General features: G+C 36.7%; 1 pseudogene; it reads right to left on the bottom strand.

Moving 5' to 3' along the window:
* Positions 1-730: 730 nt before the first annotated feature.
* Positions 731-849, bottom strand: LOC120607594 (uncharacterized; annotated as a pseudogene).
* Positions 850-14,948: the final 14,099 nt, after the last annotated feature.

Genomic DNA, 14,948 nt, shown 5'->3' with positions numbered 1-14,948 from the left:
GATGGACAGGATGGATTCACATCACCTCCTCCCAGGTATTGATAATGGAACTTACAAGGGCAGGCTGCTGTCAGGGCAATGATTTGTAATATTTTTGTTCAAAATTTAGTTGAGAAAGGGAGAAATTAATTTTTTATTAATAAAAAGTATATACTTCTTTATGTTTAAAATAGGTGATTTATTTCTTCAACTGAACATTACATTATAATTTTATTTGAAATTATCTTTTATTTCTGTTTTTCTGTCACTAGAACTAGACGGTATTACTCATCCAAACACAAGGAGATTGGGGTAGCTTGTATGGATATCGTTACAAAGCATTATTCAAAACACATCTATTACTCTGTCTGATCTTTTATATCTGCAGAATAATTTGTATTTCTTTTCAGTCCTCCTTTGTCATTTTTATTTTTCCTGAACTAAACAGCTTCTTGGAGAGCTTATGCAAGGTGTTAGCTTTAAACGATCATTAACAAGGTGAGTTTCCATTTCATATTTGACTTCAGAATGCTGACTCTGCATTAGCCAATTTTAGATGACTACCTGGTGGCTGGTCTCAGAGAAGCCAGGGTGCTTATTCTTAGGCTATTTGGGCCTTTCTGGTCCCGTATAAAACTATTTACTAGTATTTTATTTTTTATTTTATTTTTTTCAAGTGAGGCAACCGTTGGTTGACTTCACAGATTGCAAAGACCTTGTCAGCTTACAATCCCTTATTTTTTATTGTTTATGCCTACAGCACCTGGTCTTACTAGGTGGTTTCCCATCTAAGTACTAACCAGGCCCAACCCTGCTTAACTTCCGAGATCAGACGGAATACACCTTATTCAGGGTGGTACAGCAGTAGACTCACTAGTATTTTTTTTTTCCCTACTCAAATAATAAAGTCTGGGACAAACTTGCATATTATAGCTGTATAAGGAGCCATAACAGAAACTTGGTTAAGTGGGACCATATGCATTTTATTCCCGTGATACTTTCATGTCCCTTATAGATGAGTTTTCCAGTCAGCTGTCGACTAGTCCACGCTTCATCCCCTCTAAATAAAGAGAAGTCCAATTGTATTTCAGAACATCGACTATTGAAACCTTCATTTTTATGACTTTAAACCTAGAACTCCTTCCCTCTTCATTATTCAAAATTTAGAGTTAATTTGAAAGAGAAGTGGGGAGCTGCTATGGGAATTCAAATATAAGTGTTGCACATATAGCTTATATTATACTCATGGGTATGTAGAAGTTGGCAACATCACCAAATACACCTCCTTTACTCAAAAAGAAATGAAGGGGAAAATCTTAAATAGAAAATACTTTTATTGTATTCATAGGTATTTATTTTCCGATTTTTAGAAAATGCTTTAAGAGGTATCCCTGTTTTGAACATGTTTGACATAGTTTTCCATGTTCCTGAGAAGTTGTATATGCAGTTTTCTGAACTTTATGGCATTTTCAGATGAGGCTTTCAGAGTCTAGGTGGAACCATTAGACTCATCTTGATGAGCTACATGGGGCAAATGGAAGAACCACAAAAAAGAATGCTCTGACGAGTAGCAACAAAAATTTCAATAGATGTCGCACAAATGTTTATAACAGCTTGTTTCTTATCATTTTTATTATTGAAAATTCCATTCCCTCTGAGCTGCTAATTTAAATTCAGAGGTGTCACCAGGCCCTGTCCTCTTTTTTATGGAAACATTTCAGTAAAAAAGAATTACATTTAACTACTTTTTAAAAAGATCCAGCAAACCTTATTGTCCTGTGGGGTCATCCCCCCAGAAGCACAGGAGGTTAGTCTTTCAAGGTGAGGGCCATACCTGCTGGGACAAGTTACAGATTTCTCAGCTTCGTCAAATTACATTTGTGCTTGTGTTCAGAGAAGGCAATTTGCTGAAGAGTCAGGTTTTGTCAAAGTGGATTTTCTAACTTGCGTTAGCATATCAAAAGCCAGGATTGGATGACAAGGAGCACAGAATTTTCAATATCCATGGGGAAGACCTCCTAATCAAAGAATTTCTGATATGTGCAGAGAAGATACCCTTTTACGACAGACGGCTAGCTAGACTATGCGATTTGATGCTATGGATAAGCTGAAAATGTGATATGGAGGGAGGTAAAGTAGCAAACCCACAACTTCTAGCCCAAGACATTCAGGGGGATGAGACCAAGGTGGGAGAGGCAAGAAACAAGCACTGTGTCGGAACGTCTCTGGACAGAGGAGGTACACGGGACAGGTTAAAAGGGACTCTGAAGATCTGAGGACCTGGGCCCGTGTTCATTTTGGGAGCTTTCAGAGGAGACTGCCTGGCAAACAGCCCCACACAGTTACCTGGGGGCTGGCCATCATGGGGTCAGCATCGTCCGTGAGAGAGACAGGGAAGCTTGGTCAGGCGGGCAGAGCCTGGCATTTGGTTTTCCCAGTCACCCTTAGTTTCCAGGTGAAATGATGGCAGCTGGGTTACCATGAGTACACGAAAGGGGAAGGGGAGAGCAGGCCAGCAGCTAGCTAAAAGTGAGGATCTGTCACAATGGACGGGTCATGGGGACACAGGGCTGAGCTGATGGATACCCAAGCCAGGGTCAGATGGAGATATGGCAGAGTGAGAGAGGTCTACAATGCCAGCAACACTCCAAGTGAGATGGCTTCCCACCTGAGCTTCCCACCTGAGCATCATATGCCAGCAGGACTCCCAAGGTGGGTCCAGGGGCATCTCAGCGTTTCAGTGCAAGAAATGACCTACCCCAGAGAGCAACAAAGAACTTGCATTGCAGGAAGTGAACCAGCCCAGAGACCAACAAAGTACCATGCTGGATTCTGCTTTTCTTCCTCGTCATGAGTTATATACACTCTGTGTCTCTCCATGCACCCAGACTAGTGTAGAGAGAGGTGGGGGGAATGGGGTAAGATCTCAAGCATTGAATGAGATATTATTTGTTTAATATATGAAGTCCTGGCTTAGGAGAAAGATTGGGATAGTCATACAGGTATCTATATATCTATCTATCTATCTATCTATCTATCTATCTATCTATCTATCTATCTATCTATCTACCTATCGAGAGAGAGAGAGAAAGAGAGAGAGAATAACATTAACCAAAGGTGTGTCTGGGCTTATATTTAATTTTCTTTTTCTTTATATCTCAGGATAAGATGAGAGGGAAGTGGGGAACAAGCAAACAGAGAGGGAGATATTTCAGCAGCAGGTACTCTTAACTATGTATTTTGTGAGGCTTTAATAGTTCATGGTTTATGAATAAGCCTAGATAGTTTATGAAGGTATATAGGAGATCTCTAAAATTTTATACTGTGCATTTTGGGGAAAGAGAGAGTCCAATACTTGTAGCAAATTATCAAGAGTGTAAGACAAACACAGTCAAGAACCATTTTCCCAACACACCCATCCCTTCACCTCCAAGATAAGTCCAGCCATTTCTGACCCTAGAAGGTCCTATTATGTGACATCTCTGGATTGGAACCAAGAATAAAAGGCCTGAATCATGGAAAGATTGAGCCATACTAAGCTGGTCTGTAGAGGTCTCCTGAGATCAAGATCTTTGGAATTTTTCCAAATTACCCAGAAGCATTCAAAGTGGAGGAAGAATGCCTAATCTCACCCTGAGCACACTGGCCAATATCAAGTTCAAATTAAACATCTGGAGTTGAACTCATTATCCCAGGATAATCTCAAGGATGCATGGAATTGGATAACTACTAGAAATTTTTGCTTCTAACTAGTTACTGGTCATTCTGGGCTCTGTGAAGAGTTGCTAATTATGAGTGTAATGGAGACTTAGGGAAAGGTAATGAAGGTACAGATATGAATGTTTTAACTCAAGACACGGGCTTTCTTGCTCTGCAAATGAATGACACCGACATAGGCAGTCAAGAGCCATTTGTGTATAGCAGGGTTGGGAGAGGCTGACATACTGTTTTGAGGCAGCTCAGTCCTCTGCCAATTTTTCTTTTTTCCAGGCCCTATCATTCCAATGATGGAATAATAGCCATTAAATAATGTTTCTTTGGCTCCATTCCCACCTGCTCGGTAGGAATTCTGGCAAAATTATTTTGAAAGTTGTAATATTCATCCTCCAATGAACCGTGCCTCCTGGTATTCACACCCTGTGTACTTCCCATCCCATGCTGAATCTAAGTTGACTTTGTGGCTTATTTTAACCCATAGAATGTGGTAGAAGTGACACTAGGTCAGTTCCAAATTTGAGCCTCAAGAGGTCTCAGCAAATTCTCTTTTTTCTTTTCAGACACTCATGAAAGCATAAGAAGTCCAGCTATGGTGCTGGAGATCATGTGGAGAGACTGCTGGGAGAAGCTCTGTGGAGAAGGAGAGGCCATGAGACTTACACAAAGAAGATGAGAGTCTCCGCCATCCCATCAGCCCAGCTAAGCTCAACTGTCACCAACCCTGCCTAAGCTTAAGACATGTGAGTGAAACCATCCAAGAAAGTCCATCCACCTGCTTTCTGACTTCAATGTCATGGGAGACCTCAAGCAAAACAAGCAGAACCCACCATCTACCTAAGCCTGAATCAGTCAGAATTGTGAGAAATTAAGGTAGGTGTGTTTTAGGCCACTGAGCTGTGTGTAGTTTGTTATTCATCAATAAATAACTAAAATCGAACCATCTAGCTGAGTCGTAGGCAACCCAAAGTATCTCTAAAAATAGTAAATACTCCATAAGCCACTAAATTTTTGGATACTTTGTTTAACAATAGTTAAATTAAATGGAAATCCTGGGTGATTATTTCTATTGCCTTCTTGCAACAAGTGCCTGGGCTTCTTGGATATGATGTACTGTCTGCCTACATTCTTTTCTATTGCTGTGGATGTAAATGCCCATGGCAAAGGTGGCTGCTTTGTCATGGGTGCCCTCTAAGTGCATTGTGTATGTCCCAGATGTCTGAGGGCTGCTGAGCCCTCATGGACATCAACACCTAAGGCTGAGGGCTCTGAGAGCACTATAGGTAACTGGCATTTGCCGCCCAAATTTCCAGTGCCATTAATTGCCCACGATGCTGCCTGACTCTCTGTGGCCCAACACCAGTGCCAGCTCCATGGCTGCCCTCAGCACTGATGTTGTAGACATCTGGTGGTCTCAAACATGTTACAGAGATTACGTAGAAACAGCTCCTTCAGCTTTCACTGAGTCTTTGTCTTAAGACTCAGGCATCCATCCATGGAGTGTAGGCCAAGAGTCAAATCTCAGCCAAGTCCTCAGAATCACCTCTATCTTTCGACATTTGCCTACTGTCTGTCACCTAAGAGTGTTCACTTCGACACTTTCTTAGTGTCAGTTCTTCCCCCAGTTGGCTGGTTGGCAATCAATATAAATAGATTCTGGCAATCTCACCTTACCAATCCTTCAGTTACGCCCAGACATGCTTGAGTCTAGAGTGAATACTGTTTAAATTCCAGCTGAGACCTCTGTTGCACATAGGTTGAAATTTTAAGAAAGAATTATTTTAAAAGGAGAGCTAAAAAAAATTGAGTCCAAATGAGGATGAAAGTTTTTAGAAGTTCCTAAGTTCATGTAATGCATCATCTGAAGTTTTTCTTCATTGGTGACTGGTTGTTAAACAGCATGTTAAAAATGAGCTAGCATTCTCTCTGATGTTCCTGTTGAGTGGCTATGAAATCATAGATGACAGACCGTTGGCCTCTTTTAAGGAAACTCAATGGTGTTTGGGCGGCAAATGCCAGTTGACCTCAGAACTTAGAGGTGGCTCAAATAAATGGAGTCATAACATTAGAATGAATTTTTTAAAGCTTACAGTAAATTGGTCACACTGACCCTGTTCTTCAGACACATTTTTATAAGGAATTACTCCAGCTCATGGAAATAACTCTATTGCCTCTTCTTCAGTGAGCCTGACTCATACCAACTTCATTTGCATAGGAATCTCAGACCTTTAAGGAAAATTTCTCATCTTCTTTTTGTTGCCCCCAACTTGCTGGCTGTAGCAAATAGAACTTTTGTAGAAATGCCATTTTGACTAAGACAAATAATAGAGTTCAGTAATTTAAATTTCATAAGAAAACTGCTATTAAGTTGAGATATGAATTTATAGTAATTGTTCCTCTATGTTCTTTAATAGAAATTCTTTATTAATGAACTCATTATCTATATTTAGAATATATCTATTATAGAACTTCAACACTAACCATATGTCTAGTAGGTTTCCTCAATATTTTTAATCAAATAAATTAAATGGATAAAATGAATGAAAGAGGAATGACATGCTTTTTATTTTACACTGGATTTCTTTCAAGGCTTAATGCAAACAAGCTAAACAGAATAGTTCATTTTTTGTGGCCACAGAATATCACACTCAATAAAAATTACACACCAAAATTTTCTTCTCTGGTTAGTTAACAATAACAGAAAGAATGTTTTTAAGACACCCAAAGGGAAAGGGTAAACTTTATTGCTTATTCACAATCACAAGAAATTAAGAAAATTATATTTCTCATGTTTTAGATCTACCACATAGTTCTGGTGATTTCTTTTTTTCTCTATACTGCTGGTCTTCAAGGATACTGGAGAGTCTTTGGGAAATGCATACCACATGAGGACTAGAATTACACAGGCCATCATTGTGTGCTCTGGTTTCCAATATCACTTGTGACTGCATTTTTCATTTGAAATGATGCCAGAAGAAACCTGTGTTGCTCTACAAGTGGAAGATTTTCTTCCAGTTTCCACGTTGGCTCTCTTGCAGGGCCCAGGCGTTGTTTTTTATGCACCTGGAACAAACTAGTTGGGGTGGGGGGTCCATTTTGTTGAGTGTTGGACACATGTATTTTTATGTATCACGCATCCCACATACATAATCTCATGAGTCAGAGAATAACAAACCAAAATAATCTTAATCCATAAATTATAGTTCTTGCTGTTGACTATTTTGTAACTTACTTTATTAGTCCTTGGAGTATATTTTTGGTTAGTTTGTTGAATCATTTTTTTTTATCTTATTGATCAACTTTGCTGCATTTATTTTCAAAATAGATAAAATAATTTGAAAGTTTTGCTTAAAAAGGTAGTCATGACAAAAGGCATATATTTTCTACTCAGGAACAATCATCCTTCAGTAGTCAAAATAGCAAGTGGCTTCATCTTTCTGATTTCATAGAAAAATGCCAACTATTTCTGATGTGGGCTTCAGATTCTGTTCCTCATTCTACCAGTTTTGTTTCTAGTACTTTTTACTAATCGCTTAATTTTTTCTCCTACCTTTCCTTCCTTCCTTCCTTCCTTCCTTCCTTCCTTCCTTCCTTCTTCCTTCCTTCCTTCCTTCCTTCCTTCCTTCCTTCCTTCCTTCCTTCCTTCCTTCTATCCTTATTCCATAATAGATTTGAAATATCTAAAAATGATTATGAAAAATGCTCAAAAAAGATATTTCTCATTCCTTCTTTCCCATGATAAAGTTGTTTACAAAATACCCAAAATAAAATCTGCCATCCACCCTTTAAAATTAATCTGTTATGATATAATATTAAATGAAACAATTGAGATTTCTATTTGGGGTGAGGTTATATGGATACTACTAATGGAATAATTATACTTGCTTCTAAGTGTGAATGTAAAAGTCTTTTTTTTTTTTTCCTTCCAGAAGCACTGTATCACAAGTAAAACTCTCCAAAGACCTTTAGGATATTGTAAATTAGACCTTTGGGAGGTCTTTCAATTCCTCAGGCTTCAATGTCATATATTCAGACTGAAAAAAAAAAAAAACAAAAAAACCCACACAAAACAAATGGTTTTCATTGTTTTGAATCTGCATCTGGATTATAAATAGCAATTCCCAAAGTTTCCTTGTAAACTTTTCTTCTGACCAAACATGCTGGAGCACTTTCAGTGGGAGAACAGGATTCCTGAGCAAAGTCATCATGAAATCTATTCAGCTTCAGGCTTCTCCCAGGGAATTAGAGCACAGTCCCTGTGCTTCTGCTATCTGCAGCATCTGTAGCCTCTGGCCTTTAAATACTTTGACTCTTCATTGCTGTTATCAGCAATGAGTGTTATTAAATTTAGATCTTCTTGGCCCCTAAAATCATGATTTGGTAATCAGTTCACTTAAGAGAAAATGAAAACAACAAAAACTAGTACCTCTTAGATGTTAGCAAAGAGGTGGCATAAAAATAGAGTCCATCTTCTGTGAAATAAGTTATGAGAAAGCTTCCTGTGTCTGGGTTTATTCCAGAGCAAGCTCAAGCCTCCCGCCTTGAAAAGGAAGATGGCCTCAGGGTGTGTGCAACCTCACACACTCAGGCTCACACATACATACACAGACCTAGCTCTCTGAAATTCCAGTAAATTATGCATCTCTCCCTGTCCCAAAAATAACTGGTAGGAGTGGGAGAGTGGAGTCGAAAGGTAACTCACATACTAAAAATCACCATACATGGGCACATTTCGCAAGAGTTCTTCAAATGTTAGTTAAAGGGAATTAGAAGGAAAATACAGCAGGCAGATGAGAATATTTTTATAAAACAAATTAGAGATTTTTTTAGTTTCCTAAGAATGCTCTAACAAAGTACAAGTAATTGGGTGGCTTAAGACAACAATAATTTGTTGTCTCACAATTCTGAAAGCCAGGAGTCAGAAATCGAAGCAGAGTTTGTTCCTTCTAGGGACTCTGAAGGAGAATCTGCTCCACCTCTTCTAGATTCTAGTGGTTTCTGGCAACCCTGGCATTCCTTAGCTTATAAATGTATCACTCTAATAGAGATTCCAGTGTTTAGCCTTTGACTTCACATGGCGTTCTCCTTTCCATGTGTGTCTGTGTCCAAAAATTCCTTTTTTTTAAAATAGGGTTTTTTTTAAAATAGGGATTTTATAATAAATTTTTTTAAAATTTTTTTTAAAATCAGTCATATTTGATTTAGAGCCCACATTACTGCAGTACAACCTCATCTGAGCTTGATTATATCTGCAAAGACTTTATTTCCAAGTAAGTGTGCCTTCATAGGTTATGGGAAGATGTGATTTTAGGGGGACACTATTCAGCCCAAGACATTTTGTGTTGGGAAACAAGCGAGAGTCATTGTTAAGGTCCCCATCATTGGCAGGATTTGTTGCTTCTCAGGGGTCTGTGCTGGAACCTTAAATGTTAAAGCACTCCGCACCTGGGCTTTGTCACTTGCCACGGCTGAGACATACTGGTCTTATTTTAGAAATACACAGTATAGATCATCTTAAATGATTTCTTTCTCTTTGATTAATATTCAGTTAATATTTCAGTTAATATCATTGGTTTGTCTTCTTTCAGAAAACAACTATTATGAGAACATAGAAGCTTGTGTTGTGGAAGAAATTTCAGATATTTATACCCACCAACATTTGCAACTAACTCTGGTAAGGTCCACACTTTTCCAGTACTTTGAATACCTGATAGCATAGTTATTTGATCTTTTCTTATAGATTATAAGACATCACTGATCTTTGCCTAAAGCCCGAGCTTTGAACAAAGGCAGGAATTGGATGGGAACATTACTTCTTCCTCTATTGAATCTATCACTATAACTATTTCTTTTGTCTCTTGTTTCTGATGAGTCACTATTTTGCTCATGGTGATACTGTTCTACTTATTTCCAATGAGTTAAACCTTTGTCATTGTACTATGATATATCCAAAAGTGAGCTCTTGCTGTCTGTCTTTAATAAAATAAATTTAATAGATGGCTATTTCTTGGTCAGAATTTCCAAAGGACTTTTCTTGGAACACTAATCACCTATGGGGTGGTATTTGATGCTTCATGATAAAAAGGTATCCTTGGTCAAATTAGTTTTGGAAATACTGGATTTTAAACATTTATATGTGATGTGATTCTAGAGATTCTTTATGCACACAACAAATCAGAGACTGTAAAAATGGTAACAGTAAAGAGATCTAGAAATCTGAGTTGCTCTACCCAATGTTTCCTTGAAAAAAAAAACAACTTTCCAAATCTTTTTTCTAACATGTAAACGATTTGAAAAATACTATTATGTCTTTTGGATAAAGAGAGAAACATATTTATGTGACAGCGGTTGCTAGTACATGAGCTCACCTGAAAAATTAGATGATTGATAGCTGCTCTTTAATTTTGTTGTTTGCTTCACTATTTTATCTGATTAAAGTTTCTCAAGAGACGTCGGAGATGTCATAGCAGAAAGAAAAATATTTTTCTTTGTGCAGGAACAGACTTCATCCCTTTCTTACAAAGAAAATAGACCTTTTAAAGGCAGTTTTAGTTTCACAGAAAAATGAAATGGAAGGTACAGAGATTTCGCATGTACTCTCTCACCCCACATAACTCAGTCTTCTCCACTATCGAAATCTGCATCAGAGCGGCACATATGTTATAATCCACGCATCATTATCACCCAAAGTCCATTGATTACACTAGGGTCCACTCTTGGTGATATATTTCTATGAAATTTGACAAATGACATGTTCTCCCATTATAATATCATAAAGAGTATTTCACTGCTCACCCTCCCCCCAATTCTCATGTGCTCATCCTCCTTTACCCCCAATCCTCTGATGTTTTATCTAAAAAGTCATTCACACACTCAAGATCACCTAGATTTTCTCCTCTGTTGTCTTCTAGGAGTTTTATAGTTTTGCATTTTGCATTTAGGTCTATGATGCATTTTGAGTTTATTTTTGTGAAGGGTGTAAAATCTGTGTCTGAATTCTTTTCTTTTCTTTTCTTTTTTTTTTGGCATGTGCATGTCTAGTTGTTCCAGCTCTATCGTTGCAGACATTTGTTGAAAACACTTTACTCTGTTGACTTGCCTTTGCTCCTTTGTCAAAACAATGATAGTTTTATTTCTTCCTTCCCAATCTATATACCTTCACTTTCTTTTTCTTTCTTTGTCTTATTGTAGTAGCTAGGACTACTAGTATGACTTTGAAAAGGAGTGGTGAGGAGACATCTTTGCCTCGTTTCTGATCCTAGCAGGAAAGTTTCTAGATGCTTTTTCTGCACCTATTGACATAATCATGTGATTTTTCTTCTTAGCCTATTGATGTGATAGATTATATGTGATGTGATTATATTTATTTTGGTCTGTTTCTGAGTTTTCCATTCTACTCCCATAATCTACTCCGTTTTTTTGCTAATACCATATTGTCTTGATTATTGTAGTTTTATACTAAGTCTTAAAGTTAGGTAATGCCAGTCCTCTGACCTTCTTTTTCTCTTCCAAAGTCGTGTAGTCTATTTTGGACCTTTCCAGACAAGTGTTAGAATCAGTTTGTTGACATCCACAAAATAACTTGATGGGATTTTCATTGGGTTTGCATTTAATCTATAGATCAATTTGAGAAAAACTGACATCTTGACAATGCTGATTTTTCCTATCCAGGAAAATAAAATATCTCTCCGTTTATTTAGCTTTGCTTTGATTTCATACATCAGAGGTTTGCAGTTTTCTCATATAGATATTTCATATAGATTTTGTATGATATCTTTTAAGATCTCGCATAGATCTTAAAAACATTGTATTTTGTTTTTAATATCAAATTCCATTTGTTGGTATGTAAAAAAGTGATTGAATTCTGTTTATTAACCTTGTATCCTCCAATCTGTTAAAATTGCTTAGTAATTTCAGGATTTTTATAACCAATTCTTTTCCATTTTCTACTTAGACTATCATGTCATCTGCAAACAATGATAGTTTTATTTCTTCCTTCCCAGTCTATATATCTTTACTTTCTTTCTTTTCTTTTCTTTTGATCTTACTGCAATAGCTAGGACTATTGGTGTGATGTTGAAAATGAGTAGTGAGCGGACATCTTTGCCCTGTTTCTGATCTTAGCAGGAAAATTTCTAGATGCTTTTTCTGCACCAATTGATATAATTATGTGATTTTTCTTTTTAGCCTATTGCTGTGATATATTATATTAATTGATTTTCAAATATTAAACTATGTCTGTATACCTAGGATAAATCCCACTTGGTTGTTCATGGTGTATAATTCCTTTTATATATTGTTGATCTCGATTTGCTAATATTTTATTGAGGATTTTTGTATCAATATTCATGAGAGATATTGGTCTGTTGTTTTCTTGTAATGTCTTTGTTTGGCTTTGGTATTAGGGTAATGCTTCATAGAATAAGTTAGAAAGTACTTTTTCTGTTTTTATCTTCTGAAAGAGAGTTTGGAGAATTATTATAATTTATTTCTTAAATGGTGGCAAATATCAACAGTATACCCACCTGGGTCTGTTGTTTTCTGTTTTGGAAAATTATTAATTATTGATTCAATTTTTAAAATAAATATAGGTTTATTCCATTTTTCTATATCTTCTTGTGTAAGTTTTCACAGATTATGTCTTTCAACAAATGTGCCCATTTTATCTAGTTTATCTAATTTTCAGGTATAGGGTTGTTTATAATATTCCTTTATTATCTTTATAATATTCATGAGATCAGTAGTCATGTCCTCTCTTCCGGCTCTGATATTATTAATTTGTGACTTATCATTTTTTTTCTTAGCATGGATAAAGTGTTATTAATTTATCGATCTTTTCAGAGGAACAGTTTTTGGTTTCATTGATTTTCTGTATTGATTTCCTGTTCTCAATTTCACTGATGTTTGTTCTAATTTTTGTTTTTTTAATTCATTTTGCATTTAATTTGCCATTCTTTTTCTAGTTTCCTAAGGTGGAAGCTTAGATTATTGAATTTAGATCTTTGTTCTTTTCTAATAAATGTGTTCAATGGTACAAATTTTCCTGTAACCAAACATGTGATTTCACTGTATCCCAAACATTTTGATAAGTTGTATTTTCATTTTAATTTAATTCAACATATTTTAATTTTTCTTTTGAGATTTCTTCTTTGACCCATATGTTATATAGAAATATGATGTTTAACTTGCACATATTTTGGAATTTTCTACCCATCTTTCTGTTATTGATTTCTAGTTGATATTCATTGTGGTCTGGGAGCAGAAATGCTATACTTTCTGTTCTTTTAAATTTGTTAAGATGTCTTTATGGCCCAGAATGTGGGCTCTCTTAGTGATGGTTCCATGTAAGCTTCAGAAGAAGGTGTTTTCTGTTGATATTGGATGAAATATTCAATAGATGTTATTTATATTCAGTTTATTGATTCTGCTACTGAGTTCAACTATGTCCTTACTGATTTTCTGTCTGCTGAATCTGTCCATTTCTGGTAAAAGAGTGTTGAAGTCCCCAACAATAATAGTGGATTCACCAATTTCTTCTTACAGTTCTATCAGTTTTGGCCTTGAATATTTTGTTGTTCTGTTATTAGGCACATACGAATTAAGGATTATTATTTTTCTTGGAGAATTGACTCTTTGTCGTTACACAATGAACATCTCCTTTGACTCCATTCCCCTGGAATTTTATCTCTCAAGCTCGTTCACACTTAGCAACCAGTAATTTATCAATTACAATTCAGATTTTCCTACTTCAGCTTTTGTTCCCATGGAGGTTTCTGCTTGTGGATTTCTGCTCTTATAATTTGTGAGTCTCTGTATTCACTTGTCTGTTTCCTCAATTTTGAGAGTGGCATTTTGCTTTTTGACCTCATTTCTCTGAGAGAGCTAAGAAGTGTGGTTGATTATTCAGTTTGTGTTGTTTTTTACTTGTGAGAAAGGAGGTATCTATCACTTCCAATCTCTTAACATGCTGGGTGGGAAACTGATTTCTATTAACTTCATTCTTTTTTGATCAGTTCCTTTCTTTGCAAAATGTTAGTATCAGACACCATGAAATACATGTGTTAAAATAAAAATCTTAGGGCTTTTACATTGAATGAGGCTTTACAATTTTCGAATGTCCTTTTTATGTATTTCATCTCATGATGACTGGACCATTTAGGCTCAAGGCAAACCTTTTATTCTCAATTTAGGTATAAAAGCACAGGACTCAGAGAGCTTGAGTGATGCCTTTGTATAGCAAATAAATATCTCAAGCCTAAATTTTCTGACTGCAAATTCAAATCTCTTCCTAAAACCTCAAATAATATCATGTGCTAAATACCAAAAATTAGCATGAAGATCTCTCTTAAAAATTCCAACATAGATGAAAATCACTTACCAAAGTGGTAAAGAGAATGGTTTGTGAGTAAGAAAGATCTGAGCTGAAGTCACAGATGTATTGCTCATTAGTTTTGTGACTTGAGAATATTTTTCAAGTTTCCTGGGTCTCAGTTTGCTAGTTGCAAATGAGGCTAAATTGACCTATTTTGCTGATACATTGTAGGGATTAAACGAAATTATATGTTCAAAGAGCTTGGCAAAATGCTTGGAACATAATAAAGACTTAAAAGATTAGTGGTTACTGTCTATTCTTCACTAAGATAAAGGGAACTCACCTCAGGTGGGGCAGGTTGGAGTCCAGAGGGAGAAGAGCAGGGTTAGTGCATGGCTCCAGCCCCCTGAGATGGGTGAAATCAATTCATCTAGAATTCTAGATGCAATTCAGTCAAAACATACCAGTTTACATGTCTACTTCATTCATTCATTTAAGAAACATGTATTGAGCCATGTACTGTGATAGGTGCTTAAGATTACATCAGTGAACAAAGCAAAGGTCCCTTCCCTGAGAGAGTTTTTATGTTAGCAGAGAAAGATAGACAATAAAGAATTGGCTAAACAAAGGAAGAAATTATCTCATATGTTAGGAGTGAGTATGTGCTATGAATAATAGAAGTGGAGCAGTGCGATGGGACTAAGAGTGCAGGGGGAGGGACAACTTATATTTTAACGAGGTGGTCGGGGTTGGCCTGATTTGAAAGATGACATTTAAACATATCCGTGGAGGAGGCGAGAGAAGTCAAGGGAAGAGCTTCGAGGAAGAGCCCTGGAAGGCAGAAGACAACTTCAGAAAGAATCTGAGGCAGAAGGATGCCATTGAAAGCATTTTGGCTTTACCCTGAAGGACATGAAGCGGAGCTATTTACAAGGTTCTAGCA

The sequence above is a fragment of the Pteropus medius genome, unplaced genomic scaffold, assembly GCF_902729225.1.
Source record: "Pteropus medius unplaced genomic scaffold, Ma_sr-lr_union100, whole genome shotgun sequence".
Lineage (NCBI taxonomy): Eukaryota > Metazoa > Chordata > Mammalia > Chiroptera > Pteropodidae > Pteropus > Pteropus medius.
Note: the sequence above shows the minus strand (reverse complement) of the source record. Positions and strands in the feature narration are given on the sequence as shown.